Source organism: Xiphophorus hellerii, chromosome 21 (genome assembly GCF_003331165.1).
Source record: "Xiphophorus hellerii strain 12219 chromosome 21, Xiphophorus_hellerii-4.1, whole genome shotgun sequence".
Taxonomy (NCBI): Eukaryota; Metazoa; Chordata; class Actinopteri; order Cyprinodontiformes; family Poeciliidae; genus Xiphophorus; species Xiphophorus hellerii.
In genome coordinates, this window is record NC_045692.1 from 11,873,721 (window position 1) to 11,896,682 (window position 22,962).

General features: G+C 37.9%; 1 protein-coding gene across 2 annotated transcripts in view; it reads right to left on the reverse strand.

Annotated features, from left to right (window-relative positions):
* sema5a (sema domain, seven thrombospondin repeats (type 1 and type 1-like), transmembrane domain (TM) and short cytoplasmic domain, (semaphorin) 5A) overlaps positions 1-7,528 on the reverse strand; it is a 151,183-nt gene extending 143,655 nt beyond the window's left edge. The window contains exon 1 of one of the 2 annotated variants that reach the window (XR_004337338.1): positions 6,983-7,528. The gene's annotated coding sequence lies outside the window, so the exon portion shown is untranslated. The remainder of the gene's footprint in view (positions 1-6,982) is intronic. The other variant, XM_032551350.1, reaches the window with a different exon arrangement.
* Between the last annotated feature and the right edge of the window lie 15,434 nt (positions 7,529-22,962).

Below are 22,962 nucleotides of genomic sequence, written 5' to 3' on the forward strand. Positions count from 1 at the left end.
TGTTTGTGTTGCTACAGAAAACATGAAGCTGGGATAGCTCTAAACATATTACATCAAAAGCACTTTTTGAATCCTAAAATGATGCACTCAATTAAGATAAGAAGCAATGAAGCAATACCAGAGAGAAATAAAACCCTAAAAAGTACAGATTGGGTCAATCAGATCCAATATTGGTGCAACACCCGAAACTGATGTCATTCTATGGTTGGATATTCGGAAGAGGTCATTGACCCATAATTTATGATTTAGCTTTAGCATAGTGGTTGTCTGGGCACCCCCGTAGTGGCCATTAGTACTGAATGCAGCTGCCTACGGTTGAAAAGTAAAGAACTGTTTTAAAACTCTAACTAGCACTCTAAAAAGATTTGAATTCAATAAAAAATAGATTTTTGGGGTTAAACATATTAAGGATGTTTTAACTCACATTGTCATTCCCACAGTGTTGTAAACCATGCATGATTTACAACATTTAGATAGGTACAGTACATCTAAATAGTAAACCATGCAAATTAGGTAGTGAATTAATTTAGCAACTTTAGTGTAAATAGTTTAAATTGGTTTAAATTTAGCAACAGCCATTTGCTTCCTTGCTTACTGAGAAGTTGTTAGCAGACAGACTGTTGTTGCAGAATTAGTCTTTTTGTGTAACACCACCTTTTCAGGGCTATGCTATTGTGGACAGAGAGTCAATATAACAGATATATGTCTTGTATTTTCTGCAAACATTTAGAGCAGTGGAAGACATCTCATGTTGCAAGAGTAACAAAGGAAACAAATCTAGAGGTTTATACAACAGAAAGGCTTGAACATGGAAATTTGTTTTATCTAGTTGTTTGGTTTTCATATCTATTTGTAATAAAGCATAGCGATTTGGGAAAAGTTGGCAGCCTGTTGGAAAAATGTTGCTGAATTTAAAGCATATTTCCATTGAAGGGATTACTACATAAGAAGTATGCTGTTACACATGGAAAAGACTCTGCAGATAACAAAGTGACAGCCATAGTTTTTGATATTAATTTGTTGCATCTCCCTTCTCTTAGCAGTCTGCATGATGATTTATCAGCTCTGTAACACAATATTGACACTAACAAGAAAGAAAATGTAATTATCAATTTTTTTAATAATAATGCAGCTAAAGGCAAATAGTAGCAGCATAGCTGAGACATTTTATATATTTGTTTGTGACACCAGGATAAGAACAAGACTATATATCGAAGACAAACTGCTCTTCCTTTGGAAAAAAAGGCATTTAAATTAAAGATCAGAGCATCTCAACCAACAATCATTAAAGGTTTCCAGGCAAGTCACTTCCTCTGCTTACATATAAAATCCAAAAGCAAACACAAGCTGAGCCCCTGCTTTAGTAATAGCTGGCTGTTAATTTAGTTGTGCCTATACATAGCAGAGAGTGTTAAAGTCTCACAGGAGGCAGTCCAGTTTTACTCTCACCTCTGAGGTGCGAGCCGCAGCGTGAAATGAAGAGGCTCCTACAAAAGGAGAGTTATACGAGCTGAGCCCTGCTATCAAATGATCCTCTCATTCCTACTTGAAAGTCGTTCATCTTTCATAGAATTACTACAGGGTGACATCCCACAGAGGAAAGGGGAAAAAAAGACAAAAAAAGCATGTACTAACCCCTCTGCCTGCCTGTGCGCTTGGTGAAAACTCATGACTCACTTCCCTATCCAAATGGCCCCAGAGAACCCGATCAGTCAATAAACAAAGGCTGGCAAAGCATCTTCCCTTTTTCATCCTGGATTCTCTCATTTTAAATCCTCTTTTCACCTCTTCTCCCCTGCACCCCCCTGCTTATTACGCTTCATCCCTCCTCTTACTGCCCCTGTGTTCCTCTTCACCTATCCCTCTTCCCTACCTCATACTGATACAAATATAGAAGAAAATGAAGTCAAAACAACAACAACAAAAAGTTTACAGTAATCACTTCTGTTGTCACTAAAGTTTGCCACCATCTCTCTTCTTTTAACCTTTCTAACATCCTCGCAGCTTGATCCCCGAGTGCAAAAAGAGGCTTTGGGGATTACTTAATCGTGACCCAAATACAGTCCCTCTTTTTGGTTCTGTGCTCATGTCATGGTTAAAAGACAGACTCCTTTTGCTATTTGAGCTCAATTTGAGGTTGTAGTGGAGAAAGAGGACAGAGCTAATGTAGTGTAACAGTGCAGGGTGAGCGACTGGCGGGCTCAGCGGAGATAATTCCCTCTGACGTGCGGACATGAAAACTGGATGTTTCACTCAAAATCGCAGATATCCGCGCTCGAACCCAACGACAATAATAATAGCGGGTCTAGCATTGTGTGTATCACCTGCCTGCATTTCTCTTCCTCTGTCTCTGAAGTCAAATTCCCAACACCTGCTCTTGTGCTGTTTAACATGCAGTGTGAAATTACAGTGCTTCCCCCCGCCTGTTCAACAAGGATGCGTCCCATCAGAGAACTGCTGCGTGCGTGTTTTGTCTGATACGTGAGCACTTTTCATCATGTCAGTCCCACCTCTTGCTCATGTCTGATGCAATTCTGAAAGTCTTTCCTTCTTTTAAGACTTCATTAAATATTTCCTTATTCTTTAAAAACATCAAATCATTAAGAACTAGCTCTTAGAGAAGGTGATGGAACACTATTGATGATGCTGAAATCAGACATTTGCATACTCTGTACACAGGTACACACCCCTTTGTTTCCCCTCAATGTCTGAAATTAAATCAGATTAAAGTTTTTCTGTTTTAGGTCTTGGTTTCTAACTAAATTCTACAAAACTGACTTTTTTCATCACTTTCTGCAAAGTCAGAACTACATAACTTTCCTTAGGATTTTGCAGGATTGTGGAAAAGGTTTATGCGTCCTTTCAACAGTGTATGCAAACATCTGGTTTCAAGTGTAGTGTCATGTCGGGTGTGTGTGGACAAACAACAGATGCTGTGTTGTTGCCATATGATAATTTCCTCTTTGGCGATGAAAAACAGAAATGCAGTGAATGACTAACTTTCATTTCCTTCGTGATGGACAGGCTCTCAAATTCACTGTGGGAAACCTCCGAGTTGCCATAGAAACACCATACCATCTCTCAAATTGACAGACAATAACAGAAATAAAAGGAGGGGTGGAAAAACGTTTGCACACACCATTGCAACTTTTTCATGTACGGTATGTGGAAATAAATCAGGAAGGTATCAAAACTCAGTGCTACAGACTTTAAAAAAAAATGTGCTTAAGATCAAAACAAAAACCATACCTAGTTGAACCTTTTACATTTTATCATGTTAGAACCACAAATATGCAAGCCAGAAATATGATTAAGAAATGTAATAGTTGATGTCAAGCATTTTTATGTGATTGAATGGCCCAGTCAAAGTCTAGACTTAAATCCAACCGGGAATCTGTGGAAAGATTTTAAAATCAATGTTCATCAGCGCTCGCCATCTGATCTTGTTAAACTTGGGGTATTTTGCGAAAAAAAAAATGACAAGAAATGTAGTTCTGCATAATACCAACTCAGGGGACTGAAGACAAATGAATCCCAAAGGTTAGTAGATTTTCTAAAATACATAGAATTGTGTTGTTCTAACAAAACAAAATTTGAAAAAAAAACAAAAAAACTTTGCATGGCACTGTATGGGTCCACATCAAGCCTGAAAACACAAGTGTCAGGAGGAAGAAGGGAGGAATTAAATGATGCAAAGTGGCTGTGATGTATAAATACCTCTGGGTAATGAGAGGACAAACCCCAGCAGGAAGCAACAGAAACCACTTCAACTATTGTTTGAGTCTCTGAGTTTACTTGCATAGGAGGAATTCGCCTACTGGGAGAAATTTAGTAAAATCAGTTCTGTCATGCAGTTCTCAGCCAATAAAGTCAAATTCTTTGTGAAGGCAGGGCAAACAGACACCAACCATTCCAAAAAAAATTCTACTTTGTTGGTGCCAGATAAATAATTAACCAAAAGACTCTCAAAGAAGAACACTCTGGGGCCATAGGGTAATGACTGTTTAGTTTACATGTGCATGATTATGCCTTTTACTCTCACTCTCAGCAGGGCTGGACCCCCATTGAGACGCCGGATCACAAAGGTCAACAACAATTGGCTTGTCATTCTGTGGGTTTCCATAGTTACCGTGTGGGCTGCTGGGCCGCCGGGATCATTTTCATCACAGAGTTCTTCCTGGCTAGGGCTAATTGCTGTGTTTGTGCTGGTGTCAGTGCTAGGGCAATCTGCCATCACAATGCAAATATCATAGCTGCTAGTAAAACAGCATTCTTCACTACAAACTCAGGAATATGCAACTCCATACCCGGGATGCCAATTTTTACAGTTGTTAAATGTGTCAGTTTCAATTTAATAGGATAAATCGTAGTGGTGTTTATGTAGTTATTATATGTGCAATTTTCCACCTGTAAAATGTCTCAAAATTCACATGAGACTTTCCAAAACTATTCACCCCATTTATTTTTTGTGGAAAACCAACATGCAATCAAATCTGAGAGCTGAGAATTATTCTACTTATTTTCAAGTTAGCGGTTTTGCTTATTTTTAAACAAGCTCACCGCTGATATAAACTGACCTGTCGTCTGAAAATGGATGTAATCACACTCTCTAAGTAAAACTGAATTTGTGGTTTCAGTCTTTGTTTTCAATATTCCCAAAGAATTTCAGCATTCACGGTACAGAAAAGGCCTAATTAATGAGTGAAAATAATTTTGCCTTCTAGACCTCCATCCATCTCTCCATTGTCTAAAGAGTCATGGGAGGGGGTGGGGGGGTGGAGGGGGGCTTCTGCCCATCTCCAAGGCAAGAGACGAGCTTTACCTTGGACAGGTCGCGAGACCATCAAAGGGCAACACAGGACAAACAACTATGCACACACAAACTCGTACCTAGCAGGCAATTCAGAGCAAACAGTTTACCTAAGAGTAATATTTTTGTGTTTTGAGAGGCAGCCGGATCCCGTCCAGACATGGGTTATGTATTTCTATCGGTGAGCACGGTGTGATGACAGAAGGGATAAACACTGTGATGGGACTGAGCCTTTAAGATTAGATTAAACAGTTCATGGTATCAAGCCTAATACCATGATCAAAACAAAAAGAAAAAAATAAAATCTAAATACCCAAAGGAAGGCTGCTGAAGGCTCTGCACTCATACTCAGTAATCATTTTCATGTTACAAAGTGCATGCCTCAGGTCTGAAAAACAATCGGTCAAAAATGATATAGTAAACAGTTACAGTATATCCATTCAATTATACACCGTTGAGCATAAGCACTGCTGTGGGGACAAAGCCGCAGGGCAGCTGTGCACAAATGGATGCATAGCATTTAATTTATATGCATTATTTCCTTTAATTTGACATTTTCTCGCTGATCTCCCCAAAGAGTTTCCGAAGGTTGAAGACATGTGAATTGCACCCTTAAACTCAAATTTGAAGGCTAAGAAATGCTGGAATGAAACTTTCATTCTGTCCTGAATAGTTTAACAAAACCACAGGTTAACAAATTCAAGGGCAGCTTTTTGCTAGAGCATTATAATTTGACTACTTTGAAGAGCTCAGAAGAAATGCAGCAGTTGCAAATAAATACTGCAACTACAGGTGCATTTATTTGCACCGAATCAGTCTTTCAATGGGGCAATGAATTATGTTCGACTTCTAATTAAAACTTGATTTACTTTATCGATTGACAAATTTAGCAAAAACAGATTCAATTAAAAGGAAGTTAGTTTTTTTTTTATTTAATGTCATATTATTGGATTTTATGAGAGAATATCACATCTTTTGAACCCTGTTTTTGTTTTATTAACAATGGTTTAAAAGCCTGGAACATACTTAAAGCAAAATAAAACAGAAAACTTAAACAAAAACAAAATAAGTGCAGGTTTTAGGTAGCAGAAACGGACCAAAACATGAAGCTAAGCATAGCAGCTAACATTTTTAATTTTTCTCAATTTATTTGTTTAGGTTTATCTAACAATGGTTTTAAACAATTAAGCCTGCTCAAATAAAAAAAAACTATTTAATATTTATCTAACTAAATAAAGGCATGTTCAGATGCTAAAACAAATCAAAAAGTAAACAGCTATTTTTGATTTTTAATTCCTTTTTTATCCAGTTCTTTCTTTATCCTATGTGACACATCTTTTGGGGCCGTTATTAAATACTGGTTCTCAATTTGATGTTGCATTTATTTTATTGAGTAATGATAGGTGATATCATAACCAAAGAGCAAAACGTAAAAAAACTAAAAGGTAGAAAAATCCCTTCTAGGGAGGAGGGATGAATGCAAAGTCTATGATTGATACAATCAGCTGGCAGGTAACTTTTTCCATTATATGATCACCTTGACCATGTTGTGCTATATCTACGAGGGCATTGGACTGAATATATCTAAGTCTGAATGTAGCAGTTTAACTGGATTCTATTTGAGTGAATTGACTTTTTTGTTAAATTTGGAGTTTAGGCAACTGAACATGTTTCTCTTGCAGTCACGTTCATTATAATTTGGTGCTATATGGAGGAAAATAATGAGTTGACCCCAACCTACCAATGCTGTTTAAACCAACAACTTAAGAATTAAGATGCGAGTTGAAGGGGGAAAGCCAGACAGAGCTGTGAGTGTGTTATTGAGTAGACTTCAGCTTTGTAATCGTGACGGCTGCACTCTGCCAGCACCACCATGTGGTCAGTAACTGAAGGGTACGAGGAAAAAAAACTTCTAAAACTGATTATCTTTGTTATGCGTGGTTCGTGAGCGGGTGTATGTTTGGTGCTTTAAGACGGCGCATCCCTATATAGCAACAGGATGTCATCAGTCAATCTGAAATTGACTTGAAATCGCCCTTTACTGATCAAACAAAACCATGCGCGTATTTAGCAGGAAACTGATGCACAATCCACGTGAGAATGCTCAAAATTTTAAATATTAGCAATGAAGCAGACAGAGCACAACATAATGATAATGCTTTTGTCTCTTACCAAGTAAAGTGCCCAACTCCCGTTCATCTAGCACTGAGCAAAACTGCGTGTCTTGTCCCAGTGAGAAGAGTGGTGGGGTAGCTGGAAATGAAGAGGAGCTGGAGATGAAATATCCTTACAGCTTATTTGGCTCTGGGAATGACGTTCAAAAATAATTGTAATGAAAAACAAAAACTCCTTCTGTCTCTACAGGGATTCCTCTGTGCTCTGTCTCGTCAACTCCGGAGCTAAGTGTGCTATTTCTGCCCCACGGGGAAGCGCTCACCGGGACCAAGCTGCCCGGCGCACGGTTCGTAATCGGACACCGCACTATCGTGCTGCGCCACGCACCGAATGCCTTCACTCCGTGTCGCGTTCAGCTTTTAAACAAAAGAAGCACTTGCACCCTGAAAACGCAAAAAAAAAGAAGAGGAAAAGAAAAAAAAAACTTTTTGTATCTCAGCTATAATGGCTGCTTGTGCAAAGAAAAAACACAGCCAGAGGAGCGGAGGTGGGCGCTGTGTCCACAATGCTGCTTTCAGTTAAAGCTGCGCAGCTCAGGAGCAAGGTTTTTGTTAGCTGAGCACTGCGCCCCCACTTCGCGCGTCCTCTCCGGCGGGGAGGAGAGACGTGGCAGCGACGCACAGCTGTCCTGCAGGTGGAGGAAAATAAGTAGAGACCATACAACGATGGAGCAACAAGTGGATTGACGGAGATTTGTTCAACTGGATTTTTATGGTGATATATTCAGAGCAATATCACATTTAATCTGGTTAAAGGTCAGCACCATGGGAAAGCTTCATGTAACCCTGGGAATGTTAAAGAACGGTGTGTGTCACAAGCTTCACATTGTGGGACTGCGCACATGTTCTCCCACGTATTCAGATGAATATATATATATATATATATATATATATATATATATATATATATATATATATATATATTTTTTTTTTATTTTTTTTTTTCTTTTAAAGATTCAGTGTTATTAGAAAAGTTAGTCTTTCGAGCATATCTACAACAGTTGCTCTCTGGTCAGATGAAACCAGAGGCGTATTCTATATGTGAAATTTTAATTGAGGCTGCAAACAAAAACCTCCACCACCACTGGGGAACAGGGTGATGGGAGCATCATGCTGTGGGTATGTCCTTCATTACAGGCCACAAAAGACTTGAAAACAGGAGGAAGATTTTCTAAACATACAACCAGAGCTAAAACTGAATGACTTAGGTCACACATTCAAATGTTACAAAAGGGCCACTCAAAGTCAGCACAAATGTGAATATTTAAACCTCCTAGTATCCACAGTTGCTTTTAGAAGTCAAAACAACTTTTATTGTGGCACTTCACAAATCTGACTTCAAGTGAGAATGGCAAGAATAATACAAAAATATATTTTTTTAAATCCCTAAGCAATGTTGTTTGCAGTTTGGACGAATGTGTTCTGGTCAGACAAGACCAAGGTTGAACTTTCTGGTCTACATGCAAAATACTGGAAAGCTAGCACCACACATAACCCTGAACACATCACCCTCACTGTGAAATAGTGGCATCATCTGCGGAGATGCTGTTCTTTACCAAGAGCAGGAAAGCTGGTTACTAGTGGATGTGGGGAGGGTGGAGAGTGGATATGAAGACAAAGTAAGGAAAAAACACCCTAAACATACTGCCATGTGATCATATATCAAATAGTTTTAAATCAAGTTATATCAATGTGTTAGAATGACCCTGTCAAAATCCAGACCTGTAGTCAATTTACAAAATCTGTGGTAAGTAAGTACAGCTCTGGACTGGTCGCACCTGGAATAAACAACAAACGGTTTATGCAGAAAGAAAATAGAGAAAGTTAACAATGAGGCTTAACTCTTCATCCTGTCTTACAGACCCTGAGCTATTTTGCTCAAGAAGAATGAGCAAAAATGTAATAGTCTACATTTACAAAGCTGGTGGAGAGACACCACAAAATCCTTGCAGCTCTGCTGTATTGCCATCAAGGTTGGTGCTGTAAAAGACTGATGTAAATCCACACCACTCTCTTCAGACTTTCACTTGATGAACAAGTTTGAAAGCTGTGTAGCATTTTGATCTCACTTCACAATCGCGTACAGTTAAAAATCATGCAAATAAACACGTTGAAATCTGTAGATGTCACCATGCCATTTCTAACAGGGCCTATGACAAAAGGAGAACGGCAGTGTTAGCCAGTTATGACGTGTATTCTAACAGCGAGATCCCCGGTTGCCATTCATCCTCTAGTCTAATAATTGAATGCTCTGAAATTAACTCCTTACCATCAAGCTGGAAAGACCCACAGCTTCAGGGCTTTGACAGACAGCTTGTTTCTGCCTCTTTGATGGACACACAGCAGAGTCACCAGCAGCTTGTTAATGCGACTCTATGTTAAACAGGAACGTGCCTTTGTGGATGCCTCTTCTCCCTTGTACCCACATCTAAATTCAAATCAGGTCATTTTCATAAAAATGTTGCTACCCACATGAGGGAAGTAAAGCTGAGATTTACATTTCAAGTGGCCTCTGTACAACTCTGGGAAATGCGTAGGGGAACCTTTTCTTATCTGTGGTGGATGCAAGGAGAGAGAGCAGATCTGCTGGATCTTAAAGCAGATTGGATGGAGATATGTCAAACTAAAGGCAGCTGTGATTCAGGAATAAAGATATCTTGCCGAAAGAAAAAAGGTCTTTGCAAGCACTACTAGAATTGACTTTGCACTAGAAAACCAGCTCAATTGTGTGTATGCTTTCATTCATTCTAAGTGCTGTGACCTCCAGAACTTTTTTCTCCTTCCATCAATTGAATTTCTCTCCCTTTTACGCTGCATGGCTTGCTCTCTTTTACAATAGATGTTTTACTCCCTCATGGCCAAACTCACAGAGCTCCAGCTCAACTTCAGAATGAGGCTTTAGTAGCCTGGCTCCACACAGTGAGCAGAATTCATCAGTAAAAACAATGGAGTGGCTTTGAACGCGCCATCAGACACAGAGATGGATGACGGTACATTAGCTCATGATTGGAGCCATGAGACAGATGGAAACAAAGATACGACTGCTCTCAGGTCTTTGGAGTTGTATATGTTGTTGTATTGCTGGGCAGAAGCTTCCCACAGTTCACCTTATCACCATAAATCATGTTCCTATGCTGCTTTTCATCCTGCGGTTTCTGTTGAATGTGCAGAGTCGACTTTTTTTCCCCAATTAATTACATTTTCTTAAAGCTTTTCAACTTTTCATATTATGTCATAATATGATCAAAAACAACAGATCGCCACAAGATGACTCTTGCTGAATTTATTTAAACTAAATGAAAGTAAAACAATAAAAATATTTTTTTATATTTGCTGTATGTCAGCAACAGCCTTAACATACAGCCATAGTCTCAACAGGATGACTTCAATTAGAGTGTATTTGTTTATTGGAAAAGTCTGGACTAGGGGTCAGCAACCTTTTCAATAAAAATTTTGCTCCTCTATTGCAAAAATAATTACAACAAAATGAATCACTAAACTTTTGCAAAAGAAAAAACAACAGGAATATAGGCAGCCCACTTGAAATACAAAGCGTCTACTTTGAAAATGAAAAACATTATTTACTTTTAAAAGCCTTACACTATTGCATCCCTTCTGTTGTAGATGCTCTGTACAGATAAAGCATAAAAACAGACAGAACAAAAGTCATCCTTTCTTATTTCCTTTAAATTAGAAACATTTCTGATTTGATTTTTGTCAGAGTCACAGTGTAGAGGTCAAAGAGCCGTAATTGGCTCTGTAGCTGCAGATTTTAGACCCCTGACCTTGACCTACAGTAGATCTAATTGAGATTTTCTCTTGCAAGACTTAACAACTGATGTTCACTGACCCCCTCTGTCCAATCGCACTAAGCTTAAATTATTTAGTAAACCCAAATAGGCAGTAGGTTACACCTCAATATGTAAAAAGTAGAGACTTGTAGCTAAAGACTTGTTACAGAAGTTGCAGATTCTGAAAATTAAACTATCGTCTTCCTTCAACTTAATTATTCACTATTTTCTGTTGATCTCTTACAAAAATGCCAATAAAATATAAATAAAACATTTGACGTTTATGGGTCTGAAATTACAAAACATGGAAACTTTCACAGGGTTTCAATATTTTAACATTGCACAGTAGGTTCAAAGACATCTTAAGTTAATTATTCCAACGCATTCTCTCTCATTTCTATTTATTTGTTGTTCTGTTTACCGACTGTAAGCTCTTGCACTTGCGATGAATTATGTGCATGTTATTAGTGACTGTAAAGAGCGGTTGAAGGAGGAGATGCTAACAGCCGGCCAAGTTCAGTGCTTTTGTGCCTATCCTTAGTTAACCGTAGCCAAGACCCCATATTCCTTCTGTCAAACAGGCCATCTGTCATGCTGTTTTCTGCCATATCATGTCCCAGGTCAGCCCACACCTTGCAAACACATTCGGCCAATCAACCCACCAATGGGGACATAGAAAATATGCCCTCTCATTGACACACAGAGAGAATATTTTCACACGTTGAGGCTGAAATACGATGGCTGCAAAAAACGAGTGACACATGAGGTTTTGCCTGACTCGGGTTGCAAACGGAGGTGAAGGTGCAGGTGAGGTAAGGGGAGCAGGAGATGGTGTTTAAAGGCAGAGCAGGGGTGCATGACTATGAAAAGATAGTAAGGGGTGAGGGAGAAGAACTGGCCAGCTGTGAAAGACTGCAGTCATTTCTCACTCTCAGCTCCATACCTGCAGACTCAATGAGCCGTTCCCATGCTGCAGCAGGGGCCAAAGCCGTGCGATTTCTCAGGCTCATTCAGCCCTACCACGCCTGCAGAAACAGACGCATCCAGGGCCTTGTAGTGCCAAGACTCTGCAAATCTACTTCCCCTGCTACGATTCGCTGAGTGAAAGATTGAGCAATGACACTGTGACATTTAAGGGTGTCAGATCATGTGTCAGGTGGGGGTGAGCTTGTCGGTGTCACCAACAGCAACATTGTTTTAGATTTGGATTTATCAAATAAGTAAATGAGACAATGTTTAAATATTCTTGTATTTCGTTATATAGCCTGTTTTTGTGGCATTCCTACATTTTCTACATCCTCTCCAGAACCAGGTCCTGAAGGCAAGAGTGAGTGCAGAGGTCTGCAGATGTTCATTATATCCTGTCATATGTTCAGGCAGACACAAGGGTTCTTAAGCAAATCAAGATATGTAAATTTTCCAGTGTATTTCGGTTCTGACCAGATGCGTTTAGTGAGGGGATAGATGTGTCCAAAATAATGTTTTTTAACATGGAGAAGAACATTATCAAAAGCTGAAAAACTAATTACAGTGAATATCACTTTTTTTGACACATGTAAAAAGCATCTAAATATTTGCTTAATCAAAACCTCAAGCGGCCCATTAAGTGATGCTCCTGGCTAATTTTCAACTTGGTGATCTCTTAGTGGACCTGGATATATACTTTCAATTATTCTGATGTCAAAAGTCAAAATTCAGCTTCTTTGTTGAAACATCCAGATTATATTCTTTAAATCTCCAGAAAAGAGTCTTTGTGGCCATGCACTCTCACAAAGTTCCCAGGCTTTTTGGAAGAGAAAGACACCCACAGCATCACCGTCCCTCTAATGTACTCAACAACAAAATATCCATCCATTCAGCCATCATCTATAGTGGCTATAGTGGGAGGAAGCTGTAGTACCCAAAGAGAACTGATGCATGCATGGAGAGAACATAAAAACTCCATATAGAAAGACTCCAGGCTGGGATTTGAATCTGGGACTATTGCTTCTAATTGCCCCACTGCGACCACCTACCACAAACAACATAGACTATTTGTTTACTAAATATGCATTTATTTTAAGGCTTTTTACACATCTTCACCAGAAGTGCCAATAAATGTGTCAGAAACTGTGACAGTGACTCTACTCCTCAACAAGCCCCTCTTCTATGAATAGGATTTTTATTTCTTAGTTTATTTATTTCTTTTTTTTTCAGTAAAAAAAATAAAATAAAATAACCCTCCAAAATCTCTCAAAACACTTTTGACTCTTTGAATCTTTATATGCCAGGGATGAGCTCTAAAACTCTTCTGAAGCATTGTTAACACTTTTTTTAAAAAAAACACACTCCACTCTGAGACTTTTGTTGTGTTTTATGTAAAACTAAAGAGGTTTCCTAGTTAATCTTTGTGGAAGACTTCCATCTTGTAGCATTAAATCCAAATGAGAAAAAGCAATCAACCATCAAAAAACAAAGTCTACGTAAACAGCACAATAATTGTTGGAAATTTAATCAGAATTTTCACATACACTCCAAAGCTTTTGAAAAGGCCTTGAGTTGAGATGAGATGATGTGCACTCCAGCAGATAATGTTCCTGAGATTGTCAAAGCATGCAATATTTATGATTCAGAAGTGTTGTGATCAAGAACCTGTCTAGATGAATGTCGCTGCATTGCATCGCAGCATCCTTTAATGTCAAGTTAAGCAATCTCATTCTGCTAGTTGTAAACTCAGTAAGCTTTCGAAATGTAATTAATTTATGAGTACTGTTAAGCCCTGAATGCACAATTGTCTTTTTACTCCTCTTGAATGATTGCATGTCTCAGACCTTATATAACAGAGAAGCTACTCTCCCAGGAATGGATATTCTCACTTCAAATTTTGATTTGGAATATTCCGAGATAATTGCAGGGTTGGGGAAGTTAATAAAATCAGGTTTGGTACTGAAAGTGCAAACTGCAACCTGTATATTTTCCAAAGCCTCTTCCAACTCGGGCTCAGAGCCTGGTGATATCCTTTTATGCAGCTTCTGCAACGAGACGCCTGAGACAGTGAGAGACACAGAATTAGAGCCATAACAGAATCAAAGCACCAAAAAGCTAAGCAATGTTACAGTTTAGAACAAAATTATAATTCTACAACACAAAAATATGCTGGAACCACTTAACAAATAAAGATAGGAACATTACATTTAATTTAAATACAAAATTAAAATAATGCTCGCATGATGTTGAGAAGGCAGTAGGCATTAAGAAAATGCAACAGAACTGAACAAAGGGAAACTAAATTTATTGGCAGAGAAAGTTAACTTTCTTTTCCAATAAAGTAAGCTTATCTGTGGATACTGTGTGGAGCTGAAAGTATCGGTGTGTAGGATATGAAACATGTATAGGTGGTTCTGACTGAGCTGTTGAGAATCCGGTTACTTTAACAACACCCAGCTGTGCGTAGGCCCTCACTAATGTAAATCTGAGCTGTCCAAGCTTGGACTCCACGAAACGCTAAAAAGAAACTGTGCCAACTCCAAAATATCTCTTACCTGCGTAAAATAAAAATGGCTGAAGATTCCACTGCTTCTCAAACATCTCAGTATTCACTGCAAAAGACAAATTAATCCAAAATTGGTCCAGACGTTAAGCCTGTCGCTGATAATAAAATTAAATTGTCAGTTTGCGGAAAGGGAGCGACTTCCTGGCTAGTTTCTTCACAAATTTTGTTGCTTCAGAAATGGAAGAAACAACAACATGTTTACATTTTTTTCTCCCTTACTCACAGCTTTTAGTTTTAAGAAAAACAAAAGTCTGTAATTAGGGTATGTTACGAGCTTTCAGGGAAAACACTTTACTAGCAAACACAGAACAAATTAGGATACCCAAAGGTACCATTCTCATAAAATGACCAACTAAGATACAGAAGTGTTCCTTTAGGTGTACCTTTGCTGTGTTTATGCAGATGAATGGGATTCCATATTGTTCAAGTTAATATTTTCTTTATATTTAAACCTGTATTCTTGCTTAAACAGGTGAAACATGTCTATAGCAAGGGAAAATAACACTTGAACAGATGGACCCAATTGCCACTGTTCGCAACATCAATAAGGAAGTTTACTTCATCTTTATCCTACCCTTGGTGTGTCTAGCCCTCATCAGTCTGCTATAATGGTCTCTGGATGTGTTATATAGTAGTTTTAGGGCAGAATCCATCCAAAGGTAGTGAGCAAATGGACAGAGTGAGGTAATAAAATGCAGGGCCAGAGTCCAGGGGGTCATCTCTCTAGTTTTCTACTGATATTCTGGCTGGACGTATCTGTCTTTGTCCTCCCCTCTGTGGTCCATGATGGATAGCAAAAGGAATATGGCTGATGGTGAAATATTTCCTCTTCTTTTAGGGTCTTCTTTTTCTCCCTTTCTTTTTTTCTTCCAAGATCACCATTAGCAAAGTGGCAAAGTTAAGGGTTGGAGAGATGAACTCTGTGAAATTCAATCATGGGAATTGAAGGTTTGGAGGCGTGAGGTCTTGGCCCCATGGGCGGCTTGGAGATTGCTTCAGATTAATTAATGTCAAAAAATGGAGCGGGTTCAGGCCGTAGAGCACAATTAGATATGGGACTGCTGGGCATGATGTTCACTATTCAGTGTAAAAAAAAAAAAGGAGAAGAAGAGGTGATACCTGCTGATTTTCCCCCCTGCTTGTGCGAGGAGAATATTTCAAATTTGGAGTTAGTAATTTTGAGCATTGAACAGTTATTTAAGTGGAAATGGTTTAGGCAAAATCTGCTCATGGCTAAATAGACAGAAAAATACAGACTTTTATGACTGTACTCAAACTGCATATAACCAGACAATGAAAAGTAAGTAGAACTATCTCTGTCTCCTGTAAAACACAACATGTTGAGGGTTAAGTGGTGGTTAAAAGGGGGATAACATTCAGTTAGAATGTGCAGATGTTTTTCTAAAGTTTGAACTATACAATCAGTTTGGGCTTCTGTGTAAATACATCCCATCCCTCTACAATCAGTCTGACTCAACTTTATTTTGTTCCTGATATTTCAAAATTTAACCTAACCTCAAGTAAATTCTCATTCAACTCCAGTCACTTCCTACACTTTTTGGGTACAGACACAACACCGCTTTATGAGCCGCTTAGATTTTAGGCAGGTGAATAAGCTACATCCTGCTCCATTTAGTCCATGGGGAACTGGAGTAATCGTTCACCATCACTTTTCAAAGGGAACAAAAATAAATCCTCCAATTTTCAGCTCAGGCAAAGCCATTTGTTTGCTTCACCACCATCCTGTGGTTGCGGGTGACTGCACCGACCTCTCACCACATGGCACTCACTGTCCTCTCGAGAGCACACATCCACACATCTCTGTGCTCACAAACAGAGGGCACAAGGATCACGGTAATATTTCACACAAAAAACACACAAGATCTTTGAAGCTGGGTGCTTCGTCTCCGCACTGCCTGATTTGACTTGTGCTTTTGTTCCTTGGACGCAGATCAAATTCCAGAAGGACTACAGATTTTGTCTTGCATAGAAATACAAAGTAGCAAAAATCTGGGAAGTAAAAGAGAAGTGACATAAAATTTTTTATTTCTTTCACGAATATCGAAAGCTTAAATTTTCTAATAAAAAATGTGGTGTGCATTTCTATTTTTCCCCTGTGATATCCTTTAATAAGACGCAGTGCAATCAATTGCCTTCATCAGTCACCATATTAGTAATGCAGGTTATGCAGCAGTATCTCAAGCTTTGAATATGTCATTGAGCCCTATGCAATCCTTAATCTGAAAATGAAAAGGCTATTGCACAACTATAAGCCTAGCAACACATGGCAATTCACCTGTACTAAAAGACCACCCGAGGAGCCAATAGGCCTGTGGAGGAGCTGCAAGGAGGAACTTGTCAACAGCAAAACTTTTTCTGATGCACTCCACAAAGAAAACAATAAGAAATCATATTCATATTTATGTTGTTTTGTAGAAGCAAAGCACAACCGCATATGTGGCAGAAAACCTACACCGCACATCATCCTGAACACCATAGACCATAGGAATGTCTCCACAGGGAAAGAGCAGTAGGTGATTCTACAAAGAATTAAATAAGGGATACTGACTATAGACACACATAGTCTATAGGCACTCTCATTCAGATTTTTATTCAACCAAGAAGATGTTTAACTTCCACATCATAATTATGTTTTAAAACACAGAAGTTTTTAGCTGTAAGATACCACGTTGACAAGAATATTTTGCAAAGCACTATAAAATAGAAAATAGCTTTTTGAAGACTGATTTTCATAAACGGCACCCAAGAGATAACTGCCAAGTCTTACAAAAGCAAGCAAAACATGTATAAAATGATACTAATCAAACTCATTACTGGGATATTATACTTTCTTATTATTCTTTGTAATCTGCTTTAATAATGAGCCTCGATGCAGAATAGCGTGCTCTATTAGAAATATAGATATCCATCATGTCTACCCCTCTCCCGTAGCGGCCAGCTGTGAAGGACTGCAACGCGCTTTCCATGCTTCTCATGAGAAACGAACCTTGTTGACAGGCGAGGGGACGCCTCTGTGATTGTTTTCGTCCCACGTTGGACAAGTTAATTAATTTCAATTACCTGCTCTCGTGTTGAAGGCTAGAAGTCAGAGCTGGGAAGAATTTTGTCAAGAAGGTTGTCTCAGTTTTATTATTCCATTTATCAAAGAAGACATAGCCATACACCTGAGAGAGAGAGAGAGAGAGAGATTTGACTTTTTTTCCCCTCTCAAGCAGTTTTAAGTGCTGCTCTGCCTACAATAATAAAAAGGTTATGAAGAAAGAACAAACCAAAAAGCATTAGTTAATGGAGGAATCAGCTTGTTTTCCCAAAATTTTAGACCATTCTGAAAAAAAGCTAAACCTTTATGGCTTCTGCTTTGAAAGTTTCTTCACTCCAGGAGTCATTTTCAACTCTTTCTATCTTTGAGACATGCCTTTGGAAAAGATTAAAGTAAATGTCTAAGCCTTTCAGTCAGGGTCAAGTCAAAATGGAGAGTGTTCAAATGTCTAAAAGCATGAATTTGAAGGAGAACAAGAGACTTTCAAAGGATTGTAATGGCTAAATTGGCAGCAGCAGCCATGCTGAATTATTTTGGACTAAATTAAGAGACGCTATCTGGTTTCTTTTAAAGTAAAACGTCTTTTTCTATTAAAACTCCCATGAATGTAACAACCGTCTAAGCTGAACAAACTAATCATCATGGATTAGGCAAAAGCTTGAGTTCTAGTAAAAATAGAAAGACACATGAAAAACCTTGAAACAATATAGACAGAATTAGTAAAAAGGCAAAGAGAGTGGAAACCTGTTAGATGAGTTTTGGTGTCAAGCTTTCCCATTTTAATGTCCATCAAAATTTTCCATGTTCATTTGATCAAAAATATCTTGTGTATCTGTTATTTGATAACATCCAGAATTTTTTTTTCACAATCTCTATCAATTCTTTGCCATTTTATTTTACTGGCTCTTTAGCATTTGTGTGATGTTTTGAGGTTTCTGGTACACCTGAGAGAGTGAGGGCTTTGACAATTTGCCCAAGCTAAGACACTTAAGCGTATATGTAGGTTTGCGAATTTTTAGAAACACATTGAAACCTGTAAAATGTTCTGAACTGTATTTTGGTAATAGTAATAAGCAAAGTAATAATGATGGAAATGCTTTTCATATAATGAAATCCAAGAATATATGTGCTCTACATGGAGATTTTAGAATTAATGTTCTGGTCATGTTCCCTGTGTGGCTGCATAGATCAGCAGGCAAGTTTTTGAACAGAGGGATTAATTTATAGCAATTGTCATGTAAGAGAAAACTGTATATCACACTGAATATTAATAGTTCACTGATATTTCATTGTGACATAGTGGTGAAGATTCAATTTATATTCTATTTATACTATTATTCACCACCATGACGCTAGTTAGCGTGTACCAAAGTCTGTCAATTTGAATGATTAAGGTACAACTCAATTCATTTCACTGATTATCAGAATCAAATAACACCAAACTTTTATCTGAATATTAATTTTTAACCTTTGTATCTTTAAAATGCAATTAATGTAAACCAAAAAGAAGATATTTCTTATCATTTTCATTATCTTTATTGAAAGAATAAGTATGGTAAATCCAATAATTTTACTAAAGGTTGCAGGGATGTCATGTTCAATATTAAAGCACCAGTGTCAGCTTTCTTAGAAAAATAAAACCATCTCAAATTTAAATGGCCCACATTTTGACTTAGAGGATGTGAATGAAGCACCCCTTCCAAAAAATAAAGTAAAAAAAGAAATAAATGCAATCAATACCCAAAGGATCTCAAATATCTACTGAATCCTTATATGTCAAGAGGGATATTATTGTGATGGTCTAATTAGGGGTTTTATGACCTTACTTAATGTGAACGTGTCCAAAGGGAAGCATAAGAAGGAAAGAGGGACCATGTGGATAGAAGAGCTTGCCGATTTTGACATTTTCCTTTTCATGCTGACCCATGAGAGTATATGTATTATAGAGTGAGAGTATGAGTATATGAAAGTGAAAATAAATGTGTGCATGAGGAGAAAATATGTATGGGAGTATGCCAGAATGAATTATGGCCTACATGGCCCCCCATAGATGTGTAAACTGCTGTAACAACACTTCCAAAAACCGATGAGACAGCAGGATTGTCACAACGAGGCTTCCTCCCTGCTCTCAAAATAACAGGGATAACTTATTGAATGTGGCAAACACAACATGTTCACTGAGCCTTATGTCATCTCTGTTGTAGGTTTGTCTGCTTGAAGCCAAGCAGCAGCCATGGGAAAATGGAAAAGATGATAGGACCTCATTTAAAACCAAACATCATTAAGAACCAAAAATTAGTAGAACTTCACTGGGAATTATTTCGACATTCAAAATCACATCGTCAGAACCATTTACATGTAAAACCAGCACATACAAGAGCAGCTGGCTATGCATCAGCTTCCTCAACCTCCATCAGTGTTCAATATCTGGTTCTACATGTCAAACATTTTGCTAACTGTGTAAAAAGGAATACCATTCTGGTTTCCTTTCACAGAATACAATTAGCTTCTGGGGTGTTTTTTTTCCTTCCTATTTTCCTTTTAATTATTTAAGACTTAGACTAATGAAAATTACAAGCTGTTTGCAACAGATTTAGATAATTAATATTTATTTCCCATGCTTTATGTATAATTTAAACATTCACCAGATTCATTAGAGTTTAGAGAGCAATAAAGCAGGGCTTCTGGATTTATTCTCTCTCAAACAAATAATTTCCAGAGATCCTTATATGATCAGAGTTTGCTAAGCAGTCCTTGGTGGCGAGATCATTCCTAGGTATGAAGCAGGAAAAATAAGTACTAGAAATGCAAAGGGTTTTCCTCAGTAAATGTATGTCCAATAGGATTTACTGGCCTGAAATGGACACATGCAAAGACCAAGAAAAACAAATTAGTCCATAAACTCTGTAATAAAATAAAATGGCACAGGGAAGGATTAAATCTTTCTGAAATTGATCTAATACATTTTGAAAAAAAAACTGTTAGGGCCTAATTTGTTATAACAACTCTAAAAACTGTCTTCAAATCTTTAAGGTTTTAGCAGCTGTTTTTTGTATAGTCATTGATTTTCAATTTAATTCAAATAGCTCGATTGTCAGGACTACTATCTGAAACAATATAAATATTTCCTGAGCTGTGTGTGTGTGGATCATTGTCTTCATTGTTTTATTTTTGCATTCAAGAATGTTTTGATTCATTTCCCCACTCATGATAAGGTTACATATAATATTCCTGTACCCTTTTCTGAAGCCCCACACCATGACATGCTCATCATCTAACCCCATTTCATTGAGTTTTTGGGGAGAGGTGCAGCATCATTCCTCCTCTAAACACAGTGTGCAAAGCAATAGAAAAAAGAATTCAGTTTTGGTCTTGTTTAACTAGACTTTATGTTATTGTTCAGTGGCAAAAATTAAATGAGTTCCAGCACACTTTCTCCTCAGCAGTGGTGTCTCTCACACTATTTAAAGGGGCCATTGCAGTTAAGTGCATTGTTCACTGTTTTGAGTGAAACACTGTAACTACAATTTCAAGATCTTTCTGAAGTTTTCAATGAGTGGCCATTGGCTCTTGGATAAATATTCTTTTATTTTCAGACTGACTGCTTTATTGTGACATTATGTACTTTCAACCTCTGGATTATGGTCCCAATGGTGCTTCAGTATACCACTGATATATTAATGTTTTCTCTGCATAAAGCTTTTGAAGGTCTTGAAAAAGCTCTTTGTTTTTATCCATTAGGATGTGTTTTCTATTAGCTAATTGGTAATAAAAACCCTTTGTACAGGCAATTAACTGTGATTCACCCAGCTGCTATTAATTTGCACTGTCAGAGCTCAGGGTTGCTTTATAAATGCTATCAGATTTCAGCTGACTTCTTAATGTATTACCTTCATATATTCAATACTTTTCTGTCCTTGCATAATTTAAATTATTATACATAACATCATTTGTTTTGATTGTTTTTGTATGTTCGCATTACTGAGGTTGTTACTGACATAAAGAGTGAATTTCATGTGAATAGCCCCTTTGAAAGGAATAAAACACTTGACATGTTTAAGACCTATGTTATTACACATTTCAAGCAATAAAATGTGAATTATAAACTATTTGCCAAGAAATAATGGAGTGGAATAGAATTACTTTATTTATTTCAAAGGGGAAATTGAATAGGGGAAGAGCAGACTAATAATAATAATAATAATAATAATAATAATAATAATAAAAAGCCAAGAGTTAAAAAATGTGACTGGAACAACCAAATAAAAAAATGTAGAAGCCACCTATTTCTGATGCCTGCCTTGTCGAGCCAAGCACACATTTCTCACTTCAACAATACATGCATTACCATAATAGCTACATGGAACACCATAAACTCCTAAATTGATTGCTTAATTGTTCAGAATACTCGAACTGCACCCTAATGACCGCCGAATGTCGCCTCGGGGATTGTAGGATTTGTGTCAACATTTCTCCATGCCATCTCATTCATCCCCTCCTTTCTGTTTCGCTTCTGCAAAGCGTGAAGCATGAGATTGGATTTACAGTGTAATGGAATAGAGCGCTTTGTTTCTCCTTCATGAGAGACAAGGATAGCACTGATAAAATGCTCTAGATTGGCCAGCTGGAAAAAGCTGATCAAAGACTTTGCAAACAGGAAGGTGGATTGGTGTGTTTTTCCATGACTTGTTAAGTTTACTTTTCCAAAAACAATTTTGGTTTTCGTGGCAGCGTTGCAACAGATTTGCTCCGTTGTCCGTCTCCAGCTAGAGTTTGGAGGGAGAGCAGGAGTAAATAAAAGTGGCTATCAACAGGCGGTGAAAGGCTCTGATATGACAGGTGTTATGTTTTGCCTAAAAAGCCTGCAGCGAGATCCACATCGAAACAAACATGATGAAATCCATGCTCCTTGCTTCAGCTCATTGTTGTTGGAAGCTGTGATGAGGATTACTCAGCACTCATGCCATCCTAGTGTGAAACGTAATCAGACGGAATAAAATTAGATTCTCTTCCTTTCAGTCAAGAATAGCCGTTTTTCAACATTCGTGGTCTTTCAGTTCTTTGCGCTGGCTTTCATATTCACTGAATAGAGTGCCATTATCAGTTAATTAATTCTTATCTACATTTCTTTTGCAAAGATATAATGTTTTGCAGTGTCACACCAAAAGCCTGATCTGCTTAATGCCACAGCTAGTGTCCATTAACACAACTTCATTCCCATTTGTATTTGCACAAACTAAAGGAGAGAGAAAAAGAAGCATCTATCGATTCTGGCTGAAGCAGATCCACAGGAAGGTGACCCTTGAAGCAATTACTGTCCAGAGGACTTCTAGATATTGGTTGTACTTGATGCTGAATTTATGCTCTTGATTCTCCCAGATAAGATAGAAAAGTACAGTATTGAAATGAAACGTGTCAGCTTTTTTAAGAACAGCGTGTTGCTCAAACAAACATGATTAAGATTTTAATTTCTTTCTAATAGTCTCTACTACTCACCCTGGGAAAGCAGTTGTGCACTGAAATGATTTATTTGATCTCACCTTGAAATTTACTTCCCAGTTGCAAGTCTGTTTGTCATAGTCCGTTTAATTTGT